Source organism: Mercurialis annua, linkage group LG8 (assembly GCF_937616625.2).
Source record: "Mercurialis annua linkage group LG8, ddMerAnnu1.2, whole genome shotgun sequence".
Taxonomy (NCBI): Eukaryota; Viridiplantae; Streptophyta; class Magnoliopsida; order Malpighiales; family Euphorbiaceae; genus Mercurialis; species Mercurialis annua.
In genome coordinates this window covers 17,526,462-17,545,458 of record NC_065577.1, presented here as the reverse complement: position 1 = coordinate 17,545,458, position 18,997 = coordinate 17,526,462, and positions in this window count along the sequence as shown.

Genomic DNA, 18,997 nt, shown 5'->3' with positions numbered 1-18,997 from the left:
ACCCTAAAAACATTGCAATTTTTGAAAATCCTAGCTAAAATGCTGGTCTGGCAAAAAATGTAATAAACCTAAAACGTTTTCGACAAGATACACAGTACTTCGTACCTAAATTAAGAAATTTAGGTCAAGTAGGTTGTAATTAATACATTAATTAATAAATATATTGGAAATAATAGAATTCAAAGCTAAAGGCTATGTTTAAGTAAAAATAATAACAGACATTTGGAAAAAGGATTTTTGATAGTAGTTTGCGAGTTAAGCACGTCGGTTTATCAAATGAGTTAAAGTGGAATTTTAACCCACTAAAGCGATGATGTAGCTTAACAATTAAGGGTTTATTAAAACTATTATCTATCTTATTTCATTTATTTTTAAGATAGCATAAAATAAAAAAGCAAGAGAAAAACCCTTACCTTTCATCTTCCATTGCGAACCCACCATCAACCTCACACATTGAAGATTTTCTCACCATAGCTCTTTATTTGTAGGGCAAATCATCCACAAGCCAAAGGTAATTGACTAAGGTTCATCAATCAAAGTTTTTTAGGTTGATTATTGAGTTTTAATGGATCAAAAGTTTTAGGGTTTGTGAGCAATTTTGATGTTATTGGTTTGATATGGTGCATGGATGTTTGTGTTGGACTGAGAGGTGAGTTGAGAGTTGTGTTGTGTTGTTTAAGTGTGTGTTTGATCCTCCTAGGTCTAGTGAAGTTCCGGCCAGCTGTTTCTTGCTCCGGCGAGCAAGAAATTCTTCCATCAATGGCAAAATTATTGCCACGGTGAAGTAGAATTCTGCTCCACTGTAACAAATTTCTGCCACCGACAGAATGTCGTCGTGAGGAGAGCTGAGCGCTGCTTCGGAAGGGGTTGTAAAGGCAGTCCATAAGGGATGCTTAAGCAGTCCCTCATTGTCAAGAAAGGATACGTTTTTATTGCTTAAAGTTAGTTCGACGGTGTGATAGTTTAAACACGTTTGTTAAATGGATTTTACGACGTTTGTTGATAACGTTTTAAATTGATTATTTGCTATGTTTATGGAATTGGTTTTGAGATGTGAAAAGTGTATAGCTAACATGAGACTGTTTGATCAGCATTAAGGATGATGTTTAAAAGAATGTGAAAAGCGACTTATAAGCAAAATATTTTATGGACTATAAAAGACGTTTAAAGTTATGATTAAATAGTATTGGATATATTATTTGTTAAGATGTTGGTTAGCAATATGCCGAGATAGAGCTCGGATTGCTTTGGTCATTTTTGACCTTTGTCGATAATTAAAGATTTCTCCAGTTAGTTTGATATCTAAGTTAGACGTGACTAACATAGTGAGTTATGAACATTTTATATCTCAAGTTTATATGTCTATCGAGTTAGACTCTTACTTGAGTTAATTTATGTCTTACCTAGATCTGGAAAGGCAAGAAAATATTGAAAGAGGAGCTCCCTGAGCTTGACGAAAGTTGCTCGATCGAAGTTAGGATTAGCAAGTGGGGAGCTTAGAAATATTTACATTTGATGTATTAAATATTCATTACTTTTAAATGAAAAATATTTCATACGAATTTCATAGCATTGTTTATTATTTAAATGTCTTATGTAAAATGCATACATCATGGTTTAAAACAAATATAGATCTGTTGAAACGACCTTTCGTATGGGGCGACAATAAGAACTGCGTGATCACAAGCTAAGTTTAACAGTCAGAAATACTCGCCTGTTCAAGAATTTAAAGACCGCTCGTCTACTAGATATGAGTTAACTCGGTCGAATCATCTTGGGACTCATATATAAGAGATAAATCTGTTGAATCATCTTGGGACTCATAAAGATTGTCTCTATCGTTGGACATATGAAATAGTACAAGTTAACTCGGTGAACCCTCTAGAGACTATACTATTTGATCGTATCAGTTACAAGTCAAGACCAGTTTGAATTCATCAAGACATAACTTGAGGATTAGGATTTAAATCGGAGACTTATATTTGGATGCATGTGTCAAATTGTTTAATAGCATTTTTTTGTTTTAATTACTCGCCTATAAATTATTAACTCACTCAATGTCGACTGATCCCCCCGTAGTGTTTCCTTTCAGGTAAAGTCTTTTGGCATGAAGGGCTTCTATCCTTGTTCAGAAGTTCGATGTTTTGGCAGTATGTATAAAAAAAGGTGTCGATCGTTAGTGATGTAGTAGTGTCAGGCCCTAGTTGTTTATATTGCTTCATCAAACGGTTTTATGCTTTGACTAAACTCTCATGTGTGTAAAGTTTTGACTTGCGCTTTTATAAAACCGTTTATTTTGGGTGTATATCGCAGGGCTATGTTTATATGTGATATCGCACAGTAAGACCCCAGTTTATATGTATTGTTTTCAAACGATTTTTGATGTTTGTAATCGTGAAAAGTTTTATAAAAGATGTGTTTGTCTGATCGTTCTATGAATAGAAACCTGCGAAAAAGTTTTATCGTTTTAGGCTTGCTACGAGTTTCGGAGCTACAACTCCCATTCCCTAGCGCCGGCCTCGACTCAAGATTTCGGGTCGTGACAATGTTGGTATCAGAGCAATACTTTCTATTTTTAGATCATTGTCTGAATACATTTAATGTTTGTTCGTACCTAGGATTGATATAATCACAAGGCTAAACTATGAACTACTATAGCTATAGGATTCGAGTGTTACGGTCCTGTGAATAGGATTAGCCGGGAAATCTTTTAGATTTCCTTTGTTTCTCCCTCTTTTCGAGTGACCTATTATAAAATCTAAAAGAAAAGAGACTGCTCTTTCCAAGTTTTAGCTGAAATTATCGATGCCTTTTTATTCCAAATATGTTCTCTTTAAATAGAGAATCCTGATTGCATAGAATCTAAAGAGTCCTATTCTAATCACAAAAAAGCTCCGGTAATAAAAACTACTTGTTGAACAAGTCTAATACATGTAATTAAATGCTAATTAATAGGATTAGAATAACGTATATCTTTAAACTAAAAGATAGAAAACCACAATTGCCAATTTAATTGTTGATTTGCTTCATATTCCTGCGACTATACTTCTTCCCCACAAAGGCATCCATAACATCGAGTCATGTTATTGATTTTTTCTTGTTTCTTTAAAACTCTAAGCCGACTCATATCCATTGTATGTATGAACGATATAACGTGACTAGATGCGTTTTCCCACAGTAATTGCTTTATGATTAAAGGTAAGTTAAGCATTTGTTTGTTTGTTTGGGTTAGATGGCTGACCAAAGATACCCTAGAACCCGTGTTGTTGTGGCACAAGAAAGGGCACAAGGGTCAGAACAACAACAATCACAACCACAAGAGGTAGTCGTTGAGGTTCAGGATGAATCTTTTGTCCATGGAGGATAGCAGGAACCGATTGGAGTAGGCGGAAGAGGTACAGGCCGAGTAGAGGAAGAGGCCGAGCTGCCAATGAATAAGAACGAGAGATACAGGCACCAGGAATGCCTTAATAAGGAAATTCTGCATATTTTCACATGGTTAAATCTTTAACTGGGATTATAACTATGCAAACGAGAGGAGTTTCTCCAGCAACAACAACATTTAGTCAGGAATGTTGATCGAGATAATGTCATGGACTATATGCGTCTTAAGCCTATAAAATTTGATGGTTCTGGAGAAGCATTAGACTATCTAGAAGAAGTAGAGCGTAATGCTAGACGCCTTCAAGCTAATGAAAGGCGGTCCTTAACTTTGGTAGAGATGTCGATGAAAGGGCCAGCAAAGGATTTGTTTCAACGTGTGATTCAACCAACTATGGGTCAGATGACATGGGCTGAGTTCGTCAATTGTTTTAGAGAGTTTTATCTTCCTTATTCAGTAAAAGAGATGCATCATAAACAATAGTTGAACTTGACTAAAGGTGATAGATTGGTGCAAGCGTATGTTACAGATTTTACTAGGTTAAGTCGATTTGCACCATATCTAAAGATAGACCCAGTAAGAGTAAACAAAAGGTTCGTAAAGGGTTTAGGACCCAAATTTATGAGTCTAATGTCAAGTGTGAACTGGGATTTAGTTCAGCTAATAGATAGTGCTCGGCAGATCGAGACTTCCCTAATTCAATTCGAACGACTTCTAGATCCTTCTATTCAGGTACAAACCAGGAGTGAACACGTCTAAGAGGTGCAAAGTGCACCAATGCAATCTTTTGTTAGGAATTTCGCTAGACCTTAGTGTAATCGAGAACATAAGAGAGGTCAATATCGTCATCGAGCAGGAAATTTTAGAACAAGATTTGGTATTAGGACGACAAGTGGTGTAGGAATTGAAACACCCACTTTTTGAAAATGTAATAAGAGGCATCAGAGAATATGCCATCTTATCTCGAGAGCGTGCTTTAATTGTGTCCAAAAGGTCACTTTGCTTGAGAATTCCCAAGGCAAGGACCCCAAGGTTCAATGACCATAGTCGCACAACCCTCCTAAAATCAGAAGAGACCTGTAGCATCTGGCTATGGCCAGGCAGGAAGAACACTATCTAGTCTGAGAGGGAGTGGTTATGGAAACCAAGGAGGAAGGAATAGCAGAGGTCGAGGAAATGGTCAAACTTCATAGGCTTGTGGGAGTTAGGCTAGAGTTTTTGCACTAATGCTCAGGTGGCTCAGGCTTTCAGTGCAGTTGTGCAACGTACATTTCCTATCGCTTCTCAAGATGCCTTAGTTTTGTTTGATCCGAGTGCTACACACTCGTTTATTTTTCCTAGTTTTGCGGTTAAACTAGGTATACAACATGCTTATTTACAACGTCCTATGTCGGTAGCAACCTCGGTGGGCGAAAGAATAGAAGTCAGCATAGTTTATTCGTCTTGTCCTATGAGTGTCCAAGGACAAGAGTTGTCTGCCAATTTAATTATGTTAGAAGTTTTGGCCTTCGATGTGATACTAGGGATGGATTAGCTAGCCCAGAACTCTACAAAAATAGACTGTTGTAAGAAGGTAGTAATGTTCAGTCCGCCTGGATTGAACCTATTTCAATCCAAGGTGAGAAGTTGGAATCCCACTGTTCATCGTTTCAGCTATTAAAGCCTATCAGTTGTTATAAAGGGATGTCAAGGATTTTTGGCTATAGTAAGGGAGAAAAGAAAGTTGGCACACTACAGGATGTACCAGTAGCATCGGAATATCCCGATGTTTTTCTAGAAGAATGGAGTACCCCAAGATCAAGAGATTGATTTTTGTATCGAGTTGGCTCCTGATACAAAATCAATATTTATACCTCCTTATAGGATGGCACCAGCAGAGTTAAAGGAACTTAAGGATCAAATAGAGGAGTTGTTTGATCATGGATTCATTAGGCCAAGTTTGTCACCATGGGATGCACCAGTGTTGTTTGTTAAGAAGAAAGACGAATAACTTCAATTATGTATAGTATATCGTCAGCTTAATAAAGTGACGATTAAAAATAAGTATCCCTTGCCAAGGATTGATGATCCGTTCGATCAATTGCAAGGAGCAAAGTGTTTTTCTAAGATTAACCTTAGGTCAGGATATCATCAGTTGAAGATTCGCGAAAATGATATTTTGAGAATTGCTTTTCCAACTCGATATGGACACTATGAGTTCTTGGTGATGTCATTTGGATTGACAAATGCACCAGCGGCTTTCAATTATCTTATGAACATAATATTTAAGCCATTCATGGATCAGTTTGTGATCGTGTTTATCGACAATATTCTTATATATACGCGTTCAGAAGAAGAACATGCACATCATTTGCGATTAATACTCCAAGTGTTAGGAGAACATCAGCCCTGCGCTAAGTTTTCCAAATATAAATTTTGGTTGATGGAAGAAGCGTTTTTGGAACAAATTGTGTCTCAACAAACTATTTTAGTCGATCCAATAACAATTGAAGTTGTGTCGGAATGGAAACGACCTAGCTCAGTTACAGAGATCTGTAGTTTCTTGGGATTTGCAGGATACTATCGGCATTTTGTGCAGGACTTTTCAAAGATTTATGCACCATTAACAAAGTTAACTCGGAAGAATGCAAAGTATTAATGGACAGATAAGTGTGAAGCTAGTTTCTTATAGCTAAAGGAGTGCTTGATGACAGCACCAGTATTAACTTTACCCAAAGGAACAGAAAGATTCATAGTTACTGTGATGCTTCGAGAATTGGATTGGGATGAGATTAAATGCATCATGGTCAAGTAATAGCCTATGCTTATCGACAACTGAAGAAGCATGAGTTGAATTATCCAACATATGATTTGGAATTAATAGTAGTAATATTTGCACTAAAGATTTGGAGTCATTACTTATATGGGGCGACGTGTGAGATATTCACGGATCATAAGAGTTTAAGGTACATCTTTGATCAACATGAATTGAACCTTAGACGGAGAAGATGGTTAGAATTGTTGTAGGACTATTATTGTACTATTCAATACAATCCAAGAAAGGCCAATGTAGTGGTTGATGCATTGAGCAAGAAAAATGTAGACAGTCTCGCGCACATTACCATAATGTGGCGAAGACCATTAGTAAACGAGGTTCACAAGTTGTATTGCCAAGGAGTTAAGTTTGAGATTCCAAACCTTGAAATTTTGTTAGCTCATTTGAGTATTCAACCAACATTGGATGATCAAATGAAGGAACTACAAGCTGATGATCCTCAACTGAAACGATTGATGGATAAAGTTCAGCAAGGGAAGCTTCAGGATTTCAGCATCATCAATGGAGCTTTAAGGCATAACACTAGGTTGTGTGTGCCAGAAATGGAAGGATTAAAGTAGAAGATCATGGAGGAAGTCCATGAATCTACATATAGTATACATCATGGATCGATAAAGATGTATCATGATATCAAGAAGATGTATTGGTGGAGTGGAATGAAGAGGGACACTGCGGAGTTTGTAGCTAAGTGCCCGACTAACAAGTCAAGTTGGAACATCAACAACCATATGGATTTCTAGAATCTTTACCAATTCTGGAATGAAAGTGGGAACGGATTACAATGGATTTTGTAATCGGTTTGCCTAGAACACATAAAGGCTATGATTCTATATGGGTGATTATAGATCCCTTGACAAAGTCATCACACTTTATTCCTATTAAGACGACGTATAATGCAGCAAAGTTGGCATAAATGTATATTGACAAGATTGTCAGTCTACACGGAGTTCCTATGTCAATTGTTTCCAACAGAGCTTCAGTTTTAACCTCTCGCTTTTTGAAAAGTTTACAAGAAGCATTGGGTACAAAAGTTAGACTTTAATACGGCTTTCCATCCTCAACAGATGGACAGTCTAAAAGGACGATTCATACTTTGGAAAATATGCTTCGACTTTATAATTTGGATTTTGGAGGAAGTTAGGATACGTATCTACCTTTGGTAGAATTCTCATATAACAATAGCTATCATTCAAGCATTGAGATGGCTCCTTATGAGGCTCTATATGGACGCAAGTGTATATCCCCAATTTGTTGGAATGCAATTCAAGAAACAAAGTTGATAGGAGCAGAGATTGTTCAAATTACCTCGGAATAGGTACCGTTGATTAGACACTGATTGAACGGTGTTTTCGGTCGACAGAAGAGGAAAGACATAGAATTAAAGTTGGAGACTATGTTTTACTCAAGCTATCACCTATGAAAGGTGTAATTCGTTTTAGAAAGAAAGGAAAGTTATCTCCAAGGTATGTAGGTCCATACTAGATCATAAAATGTATCGGAAAGGTTACTTACAAGCTAAAGTTTCAACACGATATGTCAAAAGTTCATCCGGTGTTTCCTATTTCCATGCTTCAAAAATATATATCGGACATCTCTCGTGTTATTCAATCACAAACCATGGAAGTGAGCGAGGAATTGACATACAAAGAAGAACTAGTAGAGATCATTGATACGCAAGTGCATAAGCTACGAACTAAAGCGATCCCGATGGTGAAAGTGCTTTGGCGGAATCATTCTATCAAAGAATGTACATGGAAAACAGAAGAGAATATGAGACAGAGATACCTGAATCTGTTTAACCCATGTATGTAAGTGAATTTTAAATTCGGGGATGAATTTATTATCAGAAGGGGTGAATGTAATAACCCTAAAAAGTTTCTGATAAATTAGACCGTACTTAGTACCTACATTAAGAAATTTAGGTCAACTAGGTCGTAAATAAGAGTTTAATTAATAAATATAATGGAAATATTAATAGTCTAAGGTAATGGATATTATTAATTAAAACAAATAACGGACATTTGGAAAAAGGATTTCCAATAATAATTTGTGAGTTAAGCACGTTGGTTTATCAAATGTGTTAAAGTGGAATTTTAACCCACTAACGTGATGATATGGCTTATCAATTAAGGGTTTATTAAAACCATTATCTATCTTAATTAATTTTTTTTAAGATAGCATAAAATAAAAAAGAGAAAAATGCTTACCTTTCATCTCCCATTGGCGAACCCACCATAAACCTCACACCTTAAAGATTTTCTCACCATAGCTCTTGATTTGTGAGGCAAATAATCAACAAGCCAAAGGTAATTGATTAAGATTCATTAATTTGAAGTTTGTTAGGTTGATTTTTGAGTTTAAATGGATCAAAAGTGTTAGGGTTTGTGAGCAATTTTGATGATTTTGGTATGCTATATGTTTGTGTTAGTTTGAGAGGTAAGTTGAAAGTTATGTTGTGTTGTTTAAGTGTCTGTGTTTGATCCTCCTACGTCCAGTGAATTTTAGACCAGCTGGTTCTTGCTCCGGCGAACAAGAAATTCTGCACTCGATGGCAGAATTCTTGCCACGGTGAAGCAGAATTATGCTCCACTGTATCAAAATTCTGCCACCGACAGAATGCCACCGTGAGCAGAGCCGAGCTCTTCTCTGGAAGGGGCTATAATGGCAGTCCATAAGGTCTGTTTGGGGAGTCCTTAATCTTCAAGGAAGGATATGTTTCAATTGCTTAAAGTTAACTCGACAGTGTGATGTTTAAGTCGAGTTATGATGCGTTTGTTAAACGCTTTTTGCGACGTTTGTTGATAACATTTTAAGTTGATAATTTGTTATGTTTTTGGAATTGGTTTTAAGATGTGAAAATTGTATATGGAATACATTTTAAAAGCCAATATGATATTGTTTCATTAGCAATAAGAATGATTATTAAAGGAATGTGAAAAGCGGAGCTATAAGCAAAACATTTTATGGATTATAAAAGATGTTTAATGTTACGATTAAATTGTATTGCTTATATTGTTTGGTCAAGATGTTGGTTAGAAATATGCCGAGATAGAGCTCGGATTGCTTTGGTCATTTTTGACCTTTGTCGATAATTAAAGATTTCTCAAGTTAGTTTGATATCTAAGTTAGACGCGACTAACATATTGAGTTATTTACGTGTTTTATCTTGAGTCTATATGTCTATCGAGTTAGACTCTTACTTGAGTTAATTTATGCCTTACCATGATCCGGCAAGGCAAGCGAATATCGAACGAGGAGCTCCCTGAGCCTGACGAAAGTTGATCGATCGAAGTTAGGATTATCAATGGGTGAGTTTATAATATTTACATTTGATGTATTAAATGTGCATTAATTTTAAATGAAAACTATTTTATTCAAATTGCATAGCATTGTTTATTATCAAAATGTCTTATGTAAAATGCATACATCATTGGTTTAGAACCAATATATATATATGTTGAGACGAGCTTTCCTATTGGAGGGAATAGGACCTGCGTGATCACTGGTTAAGTTTAACAGTCAGAAATACTCGCTTGTTCAAGAATTTAAAGATCGCTCATCTACTAGATATGAGTTAACTCGGTCGAATCATCTCAGAACTCATATCTAAGAGTTAACTCGGTTGAATCATCTCGGGACTCATAAAGATCATATCGATCGTTAGACAAATGAAATAGTACAAGTTGACTTGATGAACCATCTCGGGATTGTACTATATGATCATATTGGTTACAAATCAAGACCAGTTTGAATTCATCAAGACATAACTTGAGGATTAGGGTTTCAATCGGAGACTTGTATTTGGATGCATGTGTCAAATTTTTTAATAGCACTGTTTTGTCTTAAATATTCGCTTGTAAATTATGAACACTCTCAGTGTCAAATGATCCCTCCACAGTGTTTCCTTTCAAGTAAAAGTCTTTTGGCCCGACGGGCTTGTATCCTTGTTCAAAAGTTTGTTATTTTGGTAGTATGTATAGAAGAAGATGCCGATCGTTAGTGCTGTAGTAGTGTCAGGCCCTAGTTGTTTGTATGGCTTCGTCAAACGGTTTTATGCTTTGACTAAACTCTGGTGTGTGTAAAGTTTTGACCTACGCTTTTACAAAACCGTTTATTTTACGTTGATATGTGATATCGCACAGTAAGAACCTAGTTTCTATGTATTGTTTTTAAACGACGTTTGATGTTTGTAATCGTTAAACTTTTTATGAAAGATGTGTTCGTATGATCGTTCTATGAATAGAAAGTTGTGAAAAAGTTTTATCGTTTTAGGCTTGGTACGGGTTTCGGAGCTACCACTCCCATTTCCTACCGCCGGTGTCGACTTGAGATTTTAGGTCGTGACATATTCCCACACACACACACAAAGCCTCACCAATTTGCAGTCCAAAAACACACACTAGTGTGTGTGTTAATTTTCCAAGAACGCAACACAAGCACCGGATTTGAAGTTGGTCTCCGCATCCAATTCGCCAGCAAACGAGCCAATGACTCAGACCGATAATTCTGTGGACCCTCTAATTAACTCCTTTGATTTTTATGTCTGATTATTTTCCATGATATATTAGGATGCATGCTTATATTAAGAGTAGTTATTTTGCAATAGCTGTTGCCAAAACTATTATTAACTATTGTAATACTACCATGTTTAGATTTAATGTTATTGCCATAAAATCCAAATAGAAAATCAGTTCTGCCCAAATTTTTTATTCAACTGGATTCAAAATCTGTGATTTTATGCACTTAGTAAGCATATGCTAGATTCAATTGCCTCTTATTGCGTTCTTGGCATGCTTGTTGCCTCTTTTTCATTATAATTTCCTAAGAAAGCATGATATAGGATGTTTATTGCATGTTTAATCATCTTAGATCAATTCCCAATTTATATTTGTTTTTTTACTATGCGTTTGATGCCTGTTTGAGCATGTTTGCATGAGAAATCATCGAGAAACGTCCAAAAATACAAAATTGCTGCCTACGAACGACATTGCCGCTACTACCACCGGTGGCACCGCCGGGTAAAATTGTTGGCATCGACAGTACAACCCGCGCCATGCTCCTGGTGGTTCCTGCTTCAAGACTTGCTCCCAGATCTTCCGGACGACTCCTAGATCTTTAACTTAGGTTTACGGGTTCGTTTGAGTTAGGAATTATGCCTAGCTCGAACCCATATTTACTGTTTTTCATGTACTTCACATTCTTGCTTTGTAACGGCCAAAGCCCGATGTAGAATGGAACCAGAAGTCCATCGATGTAACATAGTGTATAAACAGGGCCCACGAGCCCGAGGCCCAAGCAACTAGCATATTCTAGAGAAGATTTCGGGTTAACCCGACCTCGGAATCAACCCAAAATTAGACCTATAGAACCGAATCAAAGAGACGCAGAACTCTTACCGAGATCCTAATCCGACCAGACCAATGGTCAAAACCCGTACGAGTGCCAGGCACCCAATGTTAACGAGGTTAAAAAGTATCTCTAATCTTGTATGTATACCAACTGCACTTGGGCATGCCAGCACTGCTTATCGCTTTCTAAAAGCATGTTAATTAATTGTTTAATGGACTAATCGCTTAAATTAGCCATATAATGTAATTTCAACCCATCACCTAGACATCGTAGGACTGCAGGAAATCATTAGTAACGGTTGTAAAGGCGTTTTGAGATCACCTAATAAAATCAATCAATCAAACTTAGACTCCCGATTTAGGCTTTGTGCATGCTAAATATCAGACCAGCCAGAATTTTACTACTTGTTAGAAACCTCTAAGGTTAGATGTATGCTTAGGAGAGTACCTGTTACTTGCCTCAAATGTCAGTCCATATCGAATCATATGCGCGTCAAATGTGTTTACTGCTTTCACAGTTGTTTATTTCTAGCTTTCATATATTGTTAAATGTATATACTGTTAAGATGAGATAATGCAAATATATCCAATAAATAAAACGGATAACCAATAAGCAAAGCACAAGAGTTTCAGGGATGTCCACGAACCCGGTCTTTGGTCCGATGTATGGTTATCTTAACCACAAAGGAGTAAGGTTACCTAGTCGGTCTGAAAGTTATTTCTTAGTTGAATTAAGTGGAGACTCCATTTTCAAAACCCATTTCTAGATTTGCAAAGTCAGCCATAAGCCTTGGGAGAGCGGCCCCCTGAACCCTGCTCCGCTCACACCAGTCTTGTGAAAACTAATTTCACTAGTTTCAGCCACCAGTCTAAAAATATTCCAGATTTCAAAACGGATCGCCAGATCCACATTTATATGTTTACTCTCCTTCCATAAAGGGATAAAGAATTGTTACAGTAATAATATGATGTCTATCTTCCTTAGAACGGCAAAAGAAAATTTACAGGTATACGCCGACCCTCGTATTGCGATACTAGTGTCCAGACCAAAACACCTAGAAGCCAAAACTCGCCCGGAACACGTGTGTGGGAGGAATAAGGTTGAAAGGAATAATATTTATCCATGATATTAATTGTTCTATTTGCTAAACGTGCTACTTTTTACGTGCTACTTGTTCAAACTAACCCTGCATATCATGCGTCGGCATATCACGCATCTGCATATCATTCATCCAGAAAGTAAAAACACCATATACTGACCCTTTCTGGATGACGCCAGGAAGAAATATCATCCTCCTGCTCTATGATAAGGACAATCGGGAAGACTTTATAGGCCAGATAGCCCTCCCAAAACGATGCCAACTCCTTTCACGCCAGCACAACAAGCCCGGTTAATCTACAAACAACTCAGTAACTCAGGTTCCAAAAGTTCTTCCAGCAGATTCTCTCAATCAACCAAATCAGACAACATGGCAGAAAAAACCGTAGGCCCTCCTATAATTCAAGGCCAACTCTACTAGATGAAAATGAAGGTCATGGACTCCGTCAAGCAATAAAACGGTGACTTGAAGAAATGGCTCAAAAACATTGTAAGGTCCCAACTGGGATAGAAGGCGGTCAGAACAATAAGAAGAATTCCATTGAAGATAAAGCAACAGAGACAATGAGGAATGATGAATCCAAAAGGAAATGTAGAGAAGACTACGACAAGCTCAGAGCTGAAAGAAGTAACCATAACTAGTTTAATAATGCATTGTACGAAGAGCAGCAGAAAGTAGAAGCTGAGAGTAAGAAGCCCAAGAACCACGAGTTAGTGAAATCTGATTCATATCAAGACGACAAGTAAGATATAACAGCTCCATGCTAGTATCAACGGAAACCAACTCATCAACTTATATGAGTACTCCCTGCAAGAGGACGAGAAACTACCGGCGACGTTCAAGATGTCAGATCTCAGCCACTTCAGCGAAAGCGCAATCCATGCATTAACCTGAACCAGTATCTCTCTATAATGAATACCACCATTCTAACAAATTAGCATATTTCCAGGGCCGTCCTAAGGTCATTAGAAATGAATGCATCCTGATGGTACAAGGGAGGATTGGAACGAATTGCTTACCGCCTTCATGAGTCAGTACGGTTTTGGTTCTAAACTAAAGTTACTCTAAGGGATTTCGAGTTGACAAAACAAAAACCATGAGAGCATTCTCCAAATTCCTTACCATATGCCTAGACAATGCCGCATAAAAAATATCGGGTCAAGATTGTCAGGAATGTTCTCCCACATTGGGTCAAAAAGATGCAAACCATGAACCCCAAAACCTTTGATGACTTACTTGATGACGGGATGCAAGTAGAAGAGATAGAGTCTGAAAAGAAATGCAACACACCAATAGGAGGTTATCGGTCAAACTACCATTCAACTAATAAGAGCGCTAGTGTGAACTTCTTCCAAAGACAAGGACCCGGAGGACGACAATTCTCAAAATTCCCTATTCTCTTTAGAAAGGTCTTAGACTGATTGATGAAGCAATACCTTTTAGATCCCAGGCCACGCAGAAATCTGCAAAATTTGAATTCGCCAAACTACAATCTTAATGCTCACTGCAATTTTCACCAGGCTCAGGGCCACCATACTGATTCTTGCATCGCACTAAAGCATGCCATCCAAGATCTGATAGACAACAAAAAATTACTGATCCATCATTGGGACAGCCCAGCACGCAGAACAACCCTCTGCCTAACTATCATGAAGCACCACCGTCAAAGAATCTGCACAATATAAATTTTGGCCTGACTCACAATGAGGTCATGAATTCTTTAACCAGCAGTCCATTCGCCTAGTGAAAGTTGAGATTCAACTAGAAATACCGGTAGAGAAGCCTTTGACATAACTCTTCGGTCAGTTAAAGTCTCAAGGGGTAGTCAACCATTCTCCATGGAAAAATAAATTGTGGGAGTACCACAAATAGTTCAGCCACTCGACAAAAAGCTGCGCAGAGTTGAAGAGTGCCGTCATGAGCTTAATAGAGCAAGAAAGGACCGATAAGCCTTATTTCCAGATAATGAAGATCGACGGAGATTATGAGAATGAAAAGACCAAAAGGGAGGTAATGGACTCCTTCTCCGACTTCAAGCCAGTCAGATAGATGGACACACTGGGCCAACCGTCAGGGAAATACAAATTTTTGGTGTATTATACACAATCACCTACAATCCCTCTTGAAGATATTATCCTCACCGGGTGGGGTCCGGAATTTGATGAAGTTGACCGGATATAGTCGCATCTAAAAGAGGAGACGGAGACTCAAAACACTGAAACAGCTGGAGCCATAATTTTCTGGTATGACTCTAACAGAGAGGATGACGATGAGGAGATAGTCTTCAAAAAGGGCTCAGGAACTGATCCGAGAAACGTGAATGGAATTGTAATATCCCGTATTTTTTCGTCATGGTTTCGTTGTGTTTCCGACTTAGTTTCAGATTATTAATGGTGGACTTAGCAAGTGTGAAACTTTAATTGGGGCTGGAGTTGTATCTTGTATGTGTCGCATGTGTTGCAGGTGTCGTGTGAGTATTCGATAGCGAATTGATTTGTATTCGGATTATAGTCGATGTTGTGTTTGTGTGCCTTCTCAATCTAACATGTTTTGATAAACCATTCATATCTCCCAATTTCACCGTTGGATCGGGCTCACCATTAGATATATTGTGCATGACAAAAGGTTGACCGTTGGATCAAAATTTGAGACACATGGGAGTAGTGTGCGAACGCACACTTAGTTTTGCGGCTGTTGGCTATTAATATGTTATTACGTATTTCTTTCTGTTCTTTCTTTTATTCTAAAAACCCTAGCCGTTTTCTCTCAACGCAAGCGCTCTAAAACATTCTGAAACATCACCATTCATCATTCCACTCATTCGTTCAATCCGGTAAGTTTTTCACATTACTCTTTCTTAGTTTCATATTCGACATTGTCCCGTCGCGTGTAACTTGTGTTATTTGTTATACTAGCATATTGCTGAGATTATTCTCTTTGTTCATCCTTATTCATTGACCTCGTTAATCCTTCATATTAGAATCGAATTGGGTACATAAAATCTTTCCGTTTCTATGCTGTTTTGTTTGTCGTAAACTGTCACGTTGTTGTTGCTGCCGTTTTTCCTTACATGCTGCCATGACTTTGAATTTCTGAAATCTCACGTGTCTATTGTAGTAAACCGAATTGTTTATTGGTTGTGATTTTTTGTTCTTGTTAGAATTTGAATTTGCCTTTTAGAGTTGAGATTTTTTGCTACTATGCAGGCTATTTTATGCCTTCTTTTTCATTCATCTTTAAGTGATGATTGCTTGAATTAGTAGTGCTTAATTATGAGGTTAGGGAATTGATAATCGTTGGTTTGTTTGTTCGAAAGGGGGTTATATTCGTTTGAAATATTTGAATTGAGTCGCTCTAATTATTTTGTTGTTATTATAGCATTTTTGCATGAATAACCTTATTGTGACTGTTCATATTCAATAGCTATTTTAAAAGGGTTTAAGTGTATTGAATCTAAATTGTTGAATTTGAGATCTATGATTTCAAAACCAAATCTTCATTTATTGTTTTGAAGTATTATATTTTTGTAAATTATTATTAGGATAATTACTTGGGCAATTATCATTTAAGATTTTTGATTGATATGTCGATTTGGCTAATTTATAAATTTAGCTTCAGAACATTTTCTTAACTTATTTTAGTTAAGTATTTGATTGTAACTTGGGTTACTTGGATTTAAAGCTATTAAGTTCCGTTTTGAATTTGATGATCATTTTATCAAGGTTTTTTTTGGATAATATATTATTTTATCAAAGTTGTTTTTGGAATTATAAATTTGGGTTTATATTTTGATAAAGTTTTTGGGTTAGGTTAGACTTTGATCACCCAACAAGTGGGAAGAAGTTTGGTTGTTCTAATAACTCGGCTAACTCATTGATATGGATTTTAACTTGGGTTATTATTTAATAAATATTTAAATAATATTTTCTGAAATGGACTTAAAAGCGAGAACTCAATAAGCGTGACTTGTTGTTGACTGTATAATTGTTTGAGTATTGCGTTTACTCTGATTGGCTTTACCTTAACTTGTTAATGTGGTGTCTAGTACTCTATAAAGTTAGGGTCCATTTTTAATAATTGTATTTTGTTTGTTTAAACTCGTCGACTATTCGTGCTTTTGAGGCGAACCGAGTTTAGGCTGCTTGTCAGGAGTTTTCACGTGGATTAGCAAGCAGTGAGTTTATATCGCTATTTGTAAATTGAATTTTGTATAAATATATATTGTATAAACAGCTTTCGAACTGTTTTCAGCATTATGGATCTGAATTGGAACGTGCTAATCGATGAGCATCATCGAGACTGTGTGCGCACCGGTATATGATCATATGGTATTGATGTAGGTTTGAGATACGTCTCGCCTTAGTGAGGGTGCCGGTGGATGATACGTCTCTTGGGAGTCATATATTTTATTTAATTGATAGTCGGGGACCGGTTATGGAGATACGTCTCACCGACACGACAACTGGATTTAGATATTTGTGGTTTAGGGTTTCAATGCTTATCCATAATGATAAATTGCTTTACCAATGTTTTAAAAGTGTTTTAAAGGTTTTCACTTAATAAATGTAAATAGTTGTATGAACTCATCTCAGTATATCTGACCCCGTTGTTCTCCCAATTTTTCCCAGGGTTATGATTTGAGCAAGTCAGCTGGTCTCCGATTCTTTATTTACTCGGAGGTTTACTTTATTTTATTTAAACTATTAAATTAATTTCATTCTTAGACCGCAGTAATAATTAGAAGTCGTACTTGTCTAATACTTGTTATTAGAATTATTCAATTGATTAATTGTTGTTTTGACATTAATATAATAACTTGGGTTATTAAATATTTATGCTATGTTGGAGACTCGGAATTGATCGAGCATCTATTATATAAATGTTGTATTTTATGAACTGCTAGAACTAGGCTGAAGTCTCGGTTGCCCCCGTGCATTGTTTTCTTGCAGGTTATGTATTTATAACGTTATCTATAAGGCTAGCTACGGGTTTTGGTACAACCATACCCATACCATAACGCTGGTCGCGATTCATAAAAATGGGTCGTGACAGGGATCTTCCCGTAGGACAAGCCATCTCAGCTGAAAAAGGAAAGCATCCTCGAAGAGAAGCCGGTGCAAGCCGATGAACTACAAGTAAGCCAACTTGGGAAGTTAAGTACAAAGAAGACCATTTAGGATCTACTGATACGTTTCGATGAACACAAGAAAGAAATGGTAAAAGCTCTGTCAGCGATGCCTGTTGAACCATATGTGACTCCCGCAGTCATTCTCAATTAGCCAACTGAAAAGAAAGTTGGAATCATTGTCTTCTTGAAATTCTGGGGAAGCACACCAAAACTGTAATGGTTGACGATGGATCTACAATCAATGTGTGCCCGGATCTCATCTTACCAAGGCTTGGGCTAACTACACAAACTCTGAAGCCATTAGAATTGGTCATCAGGGCCTATGATGATACCAAAAGAGGGGTAGAAGGAACCTTCAAAGCCCTACTAAAGACCGAGCCCATTGAAGCATGGGTGGACTTCGTCGTTCTGGACATATCTCTCACCTTCTCACTGCTTCTAAGAAGGCCATGGTTTTACTAGCTTGGAGGTGTACCTTCCATATTGCACCGAAAGATCAGGTTCTCAAACAAAGGCGGGATAATCACAATCGAAGGTGATTCAGGAAAATGGTCAACATGATCAAATTTGTCGGCAACGAGATGATGCTGATTCCTAGGTTCCATGTCTCCACTGTGTGGGCAGAGGAAGATAAATTCGTGGAGGCTAATAGAATCCTCATGATGAAGACAGCCAATTACATTCCCGGAATGGGAATTGGAAAATCACTACAGGGCTTGTCAGAGCTCCCAGACTTCAAAGGACATACCACTAAGGCAGGTCTATGCTTCGGTTCAAAGACTTAGATAGAGAGGATCCGTGGAATACACTAGTTGCCTACTTCATCGAAGAAGAGAGCAAGGCAGACCAATATTCAAGCCAAACATAACCGATCATGATCATGGACAGCATGGTCCCAGGATTTGAAATCTTATGGGACATCATTAGGGAATGCATGGAGAGATTAGAGATATCATCGGTTAAAGAGATAGACATTGGTGACCTGCTCTACCTGTAATACCATGTAAACTGTTAAGATACTTTTCAGATAGTCGGACGTGTCACTTGTCCGAAATTAAGAAAGTTGGGATAAGGTGATCGGGAATGAGAATGAAAATGGCAAGTATTGTCAGAATAATTATATTAATTGGATCGCAGAATAATAATTTTTAAGCGAAAATTTATTATTCGGAGTGTTTATTAGCGAGACTAAAGGAAAACAAGAGTAATTAAAATAAAATAAAG